This window comes from Dipodomys spectabilis, unplaced genomic scaffold, assembly GCF_019054845.1.
Source record: "Dipodomys spectabilis isolate Male_0828 unplaced genomic scaffold, ASM1905484v1 ptg000589l, whole genome shotgun sequence".
NCBI lineage: Eukaryota > Metazoa > Chordata > Mammalia > Rodentia > Heteromyidae > Dipodomys > Dipodomys spectabilis.
The window spans coordinates 1,341,832-1,348,924 of NW_024871266.1; positions in this window are offsets into that span (position 1 = coordinate 1,341,832).

Consider the following 7,093-nt stretch of genomic DNA (forward strand, 5'->3'; position numbering starts at 1 on the left):
ACCAAGCTGTTTTGATTTCTATGGTTTTATAGTAGAGTTTGAATTTTGGCATTGAAATTCCTCCAACAGTATTCTTTCGGTTGAGGAGCGCAAAAACATTTTCAATGTGAAAGGTTAGAACAAAATCTCCCAACAAATGGCCTCCATACACATGCTGGAGTTGCAGTCCTAATATCAGATAAAATAGACTTCACATTAAAATTAGTTAGAAGAGATAAAGAAGGTTGCTACATACTTATTAAGGGATCTCTCCTTCAGGAGGATATTACAATTCTAAATATCTATTCGCCTAGCAATGGAGCACCCAAATTTATCCAAGAAACACTACTTTCCCTCAAATCCCACATAGATCCAAAGACATTAATTGTAGGAGATTTTAACACACCACTCTCCCCAATAAATAGATCAATTCGGCAAAAACTGAACAGAGAAACTGCAGATCTAAACAGCTGCAAAGATCAACTAGATTTAACAGACATCTATAAAATATTTCACCCAGCAGCATCAGAATACACGTTTTTCTCAACACCACAGGGAACATTTTCTAAAATAGACCACATTGTAGGCCACAAAGCAAATTTGTCCAAATTCAGAAACATTCAAATTAAACCTTGCATTCTCTCTGACCACAAGGGAATAAAATTGGAGCTCAACACCAAAAGCCACCAAAGAAAGTATGGTAACACATGGAGTTTGAACAACACTCTGCTGAATCACAAGTGGGTCATGGAAGAGATTAGAAAGGAAATTCAAATATTCATGCTATTCAACAAAAATGAGCACACAAATTACCAGCTCTTGTGGGACAGAGCAAAGGCAGTACTCAGAGGCAAGTTTATAGCTCTGAGTTCCTACATCAACATACTGGAGAGATCTGAAACCAACAATTTAATGAGACATCTGAACCTCCTTGAAAGAGAGCAGAAAGATAAACCTCAATCCAGTAGACCAAAAGAAACAATTAACATTAAATCAGATTTAAATGAATTAGAATCCAAAAAAAACCTATAGAAAGAATCAACAAAAGAAAGTGTTGGTTCTTCGAAAAAATTAACAAAATTGAGAGACCCTTAGCAAATCTTATCAGAAAAAAAAGAGAACACACACAAATAAATAAACCAAGAGATGAGAATGAAAACATCACCACCGAAAAAACCAAGATTCAGAACATTATAAGGACATACTTCTCAAAACTTTATGCTAATAAGTTTGAGAACTTGGCAGAAATGGACCTTGTCCTAGCAAATATTGACATGTCAAAACTAAACCAAGATGAGTTAAACCATCTTAACAGACCCATATCAAGCATTGAAATGGAAACAGCAAAAAGAGAACTCTCAGCTAAGAAAAGTACAGGACCAGATGGTTTTACAGAGGAATTCTATACAACCTTAAAGCAGAGCTCACACCAATACTCGTCCAAATCTTCAATGAAATTGAAAGAGAAAGTTCACTACCAAACACATTCTATGAATCCATCATAACCTTCATTCCCAAACCAGGAAGGGACTCATCAAAGAAAGGGAACTATAGACCCATTTTTTGATGAACATTGATGCAAAACTTCTCAACAAAACTTTGGCCAATCAACTTCAACAATTCATCCAAAAAATCATACACCACGATCAAACAGTATTCAATATACACTGGTTCAATATACGCAAATCAATTAATATTATTCATCACATCAACAGGAGCAAGGATAAGAACCACATGGTTATCTCAATAGATGCAGAAAAAGCATTTGACAAGTTCTAACACCCCTTTATTATGAAAGATTTTGAAAAATTAGGAATCCATGGGACATTCCTCAATTCAATAAAGGCTGTATATGACAAACCTACAGCCAGCATTTTACTTAATGGTGAAAAACTAAAGCCATTCCTTTTAACTCAGGAGGAAGACAAGGATGTCCACTCTCTCCACTTCTCTTCAATCTAGTATTAGAAGGCCTAGCTACAGCAATAAGAGAAGATGCAAAAATAAAGGGGGTTCAAATAGGGAAAGAAGTAATGAAACTCTCACTCTCTGCAGATAACATGATCTTGTATTTAAAGAATCCCATAGACTCTACTCCCAAATTACTCAAGCTGATTCAAAACTTTGGCAAATTAGCAGGGTATAAAATTAACCCTCCAAAATCAATGGCTTTTCTGTATGCCAACAATGAGAAAAGTGTGGCTGAAATTAGGAAAGCAACTCCATTTGTAATAGCCCCACAAAAATTAAAATACCTAGGAATTAACTTAACCAAGGAAGTGAAGGATCTCTATGATGAAAACTTTAAAAACTTGAAAAAGGAAATCAAAACAGAACTCAGAAAATGGCAAAAACTCCTATGCTCCTTGATTGGAAAAATTAACGTCGTGAAAATGGCAATACTTCCCAAGGCTATCTACAAATTTAATGCGATACCTATCAAAATTCCAATCTCATTCTTCAAGGAAATAGAAGAGGCAATCCAAAAATTCATATGGAACAATAAAAGACCCCAAATAGCAAAAACGCTCCTCAATGGAAAGAACACTGCTGGAGGAATATCAATACCAAATTTCAAACTCTACTATAAAGCCATAGTAATCAAAACACCTTGGCACTGGCACAAGAACAGACCTCAGGGCCAATGGAATAGAATTGAAAACCCAGAACTGAACCTCCAGACTTATAGCCATCTAATCTTCCAAAAAGGGAGCTGAAACAATAGAATGGAAGAAAGACAGCCTCTTCAGTAAATGGTGCAGGCAAAATTTGTTAACTACTTGGAGAAAACTAAAGCTAGATACTTATCTATCACCTTGCACCAGAATCAACTCCAAATGTATCAAAGACCTCGGAGTCAAAGCAGACACTCTGAAAACATTACAGGATGGAATAGAGGAAACCCTAGGTCTCCTTGGTGTAGGCCGAAATTTTCTTAATAGAGACCCGGAAATACAACAAATCAAAGAAAGGTTGGACAAATGGGATTGCATGAAGTTGCAGAGCTTTCTGCATGGCAAAGGACATAGCCAGCTAGATCAATAGAAAGCCCACGGATCTGGAAGATCTTCACTAGCCATACAATGGACAAGTGTCTCATATATGAACCATACTTGGAACTCAAAAAATTAAATCCCCCAACAACAAATCCTCAAAGAAACAACTGCCCAATAAATAAGTGGGCTAAGGACTTAAAGAGAAACTTCTCTGAAGAAGAAAGAAGGATGACCAATACACCCATGAAGAAATGCTCAACCTCCCTTGCCATAAAAAAAAATGCAAATCAAAACAACATTGAGATACTACCTCACCCCAGTTAGAATGGCAAAAATCAAGAACCCTAACAACAACAGATGCTAGAAGGAATGTGGACAGAAGGGAAGCTTACGTCATTGTTGGTGGGAGTGTAAACTTGTTTAACCACTTTGGAAAGTAGTATGGAGGTTCCTCAAAAGACTCCACATAGAGCTCCCCTATGACCCAGCAATCCCAATTTCGGGCATTTACCCAAAGATTTACAAACAAGACCACACTAAAGCTACCAGCACAACTATGTTTATTACAGCATTATTTACCATAGCTAAGATATGGAACCAACCCAGATGCCCCTCAGTACATGAACGGATCAAGAAAATGTGGTATATATACACAATGGAATTCTATGCCTCCATCAGGAAGAAGGACATTTCCCCATTTGTTAGGAAATGGAAAGACTTGGAAAAAATTATATTCAGTGAAGTAAGCCAAGCCCAAAGAAACATAGGTCCCATGGTTTCCCTTATTTGCAATATCTAGTACATGTATGAGTCAAGCAGAAAAGGTCAGATAAGGTGAAGTTAGGAAAATGAACCCTAAGATATATATTTAAATGTTTTTTTCTTTCATGCATTTGTTTGTAACATATTTATAATATTATTTCTTTGTTGCTTTGTATGTCCCTCCCCTACAGTATAACCCTTGCTTTCACTGTTTTTGATGTCAGTATAATTTGTGGAGGGGCAGGGGAAAAATAAGTCGTTTAATTAAGGAAACTGGTGGACCCCTTGCAGCAATGAGAAGTACAAGCTGTCATATCGAAAACGAACTTTACAACTTTGTTGCAGGGGATGTGGGGTGGGAAGGATTGGGTGGGTGGGCAGTGGGAGGCTGGGAAGGGATGTGAAGGGTGAACAAAGAGTAGGCTACAATGCTTGATAGGAATTATACTCATTATCTTGCCCATGTAATTGTAACCCCTCTGTACAGTATGTTCACAATAAAAAAAAAGAAAAAAGAACAAAATAAAATAATTAAAAAAAGAAAACAATACACACACATATAACCCCAAAATAAGAATTATAAGAGGAAGAAAAAAAAAGTTAATCGAAAACAAAAATTTTTAAAGTTAAAAATTTAAAAAAAAGGTTTAGAAAAATTTTTTATAAAAACTACAAAAAAAGAGAATTTGATTTTTTGCAGGGATGGGGTGATCCTGTATCTCCCTTGTGTTCATAACCAGTCTCTTGTTCGATTATCTGGTCTGCTTGTGGTGTTTGATTTTCCTGTGGTTTGGATTTTTCATTAGTCAATTTGTTTGAGCATGCAGAAAAAATGCTCTGCTTTACCAAGGATTTTGTGATCCTCCTCCCAGGCTAATTCAATGGGACAGAGATCTTTGAGTTTCACAAAAGGGGGACATGGTTGTTTCCTCTAATTTGGAGATGCTGTGATGAGGCTAGGTTCTGGGTAAATTTGAGGCCTTTTACCAAACAGCAGCTTTTCCCTGAGGAGTTAGCTTCTGAGAAACTCACAGAGCCCAGCCTGGAGCCATTCTCAGGGTTTATGTTTACTGAATTTCAATTGATTGTCAAGGCTGCTGTAGGGAGGGGCTGCCTCTGGCTCTGTTTACCCAATGAAGAAAGCCACTCCTGGGGCTGGCAGCTCAAGCTGGTTGATATTTCCCAGGGAGGAGCTGAGCCTAGCAGGTCAGCTTAGGTTCCTGTGACCTACTAAATGACTCTTGTTTTCTTCCAAGGCTTGAGTTGGAGCTAGCTACACAGCCAAGCTTTGTCAGTGTCCAAGATGGAGATCTCCAGTAATGTGGGGGAGAGGGTTGGCCTTCCTTCCTCTGCTCCCTGAGAAGGAGTGAGGATGTCAGGGTTCTACTCACGCCAGAGTCTTGGTTCCTGGCTCATCTCTGCTCTGTGAACTTCAGGATGAAGATGTGTGTTCCTTGTCAGTTCTTGCTGGTGTTGAGTAGAAACTGCTCACTTGCCGCGTCTGGCGCTTAAGTCCCAGACTCTCTGTGTTGCAGGTATGGCGGCTATGGCTGCCGCTGCTGCCACCACATCTGTGGCCACTGGAAAGTGCTCATATCTGTCTCCTTGCCTGGATTTTCCTTCTCTGGTCTAACTCTCTGTCCTTTGATGGCACACTTGGTGTGATTCTCTGGCTTAGGGCTGTTTGTTGCAACACTAAAATTGCTTTCTATGTGAGAGCTTGTTTAGTCTCCAGCTTCTCCTCAGCCATCTTCCCAGAACTCATCAGAAAATAACATTTAAAATCAAGCCCATGCAGGAAAGTACAGGGGACATTTTTTCTGTGTGTGCCAGTCATGGGGGTTGAATTTGTTCTACTTTATTCAAGGCTGATGTTCTATTATTCTCAGCTAATCGGTGGGATGACTACCAGCTAATTGGAGGTAAAGAGTCTCATGGAATTCTCTGTGCAGGCTGACTTCAAACTGATAATCAGATTTCAGCTTCCTGAGACATTCTGTGCTTTGCATGAGACACTTCTCTCCAATGAACCACCAAAAAGAAGGAAAAAAAAACACCTGGGGTTGAGATGTGGCTCCAACGGCAGAAATGAGACAATGATTTCTGGGACAGCACCCACACCTTGAGATCAAGCTCCAGGACCAGCACACACAAAAATAAAATAAATAAATGAAAAGAAAGTTGGAAGAAGAAAAGGGAGAGCCGATTTCAGAGGTTAAAATGAGCAACATTGAGTTAGCTTACACTTGTTACTGTATTTACTCAAGGGTCTCACATCTGAGGATCAGTACTCAAAGCAAGTCATGGCAGGGGAGTCCATGAACTCTAATTAGCCAACTACAGTTTTTTTTTAAAAGCTCCGAATTGTGCTTTGGCTCACATATTAGAGGACTAGTATTAAAAATGTACTGGGAGGGGGCTGGGAAGGTGACTCAGTGGGAGATTGCTTGCCTTGAATGCATGAGGCCCTAGGCTCAATTCCTCACCAACACATCAGCAAGAAAAGCCAGAAGTGGCGCAGTAGCACAAGTGGTACGGCTCTAGCCTCAAGCAGAAGAGCTGAGGAACAGCACCCAGGCCCAGAGTTCAGGCTCCATGACAGACAAAAAAAAAAGGAACTGGGACAATACCTAGGGTCTGATTTATAGCTCCAAGCCCAGCATACATATGGAAATAAAAAGTAGAAATTTAAAAATGTATAAGAAAATCCAATTAAATTTTCAAAATGAGTCATGAGTTTTTGGTTTTTGTGTGTAATCCTCTTTTTCTGGTCGGTTGTAAGGCTTGAACTCTGGGCCTGAGTGCTGTCCCTCAGCTCTTCAGTTCAAAGCTAGTGCTCTACCACTTGAGCTACAGTGCCACTTCCTTTTGTGTGTAATCCTAAATACTAAGATAGATTAAATCTGAGGGCTATGGTCTCTCATCTTCAAATCACCAGCAAAACAAATAAACAAGAAAACAGTAATAAATCTGTGATGGAGTTGTAAAGCACCAGGCTTGAGTGAGAAAGCTATGAAACAGTGTCCTTGCTCAGAGATCCAGCCTCAGGATCACATAAATGTAAATAAGAAGAGAACCTGGGGCTGGTGACTCATGACTGTAATTCTCCAGGAGGCAGAAATATGGGTATCCAGTGTAAAGGCCAATTCTAGCAGGAAAGTCCAAAAGACAGTTGCTTGTGGGCCATCCTGGGGCTAGAACTGTAGTACTCCCAGATTTTTGGCAGTTAATTGGAGGTAAAGATCTGAGACTTTCCTGCTCAGCCTGGCTTTGAACCATGATGGTCAGATTTCAGCCTCCTGAAACAGGCCAGGCCTTGCATGAGTTCTGGCTCCAGCACTAGCACACTCACAAAA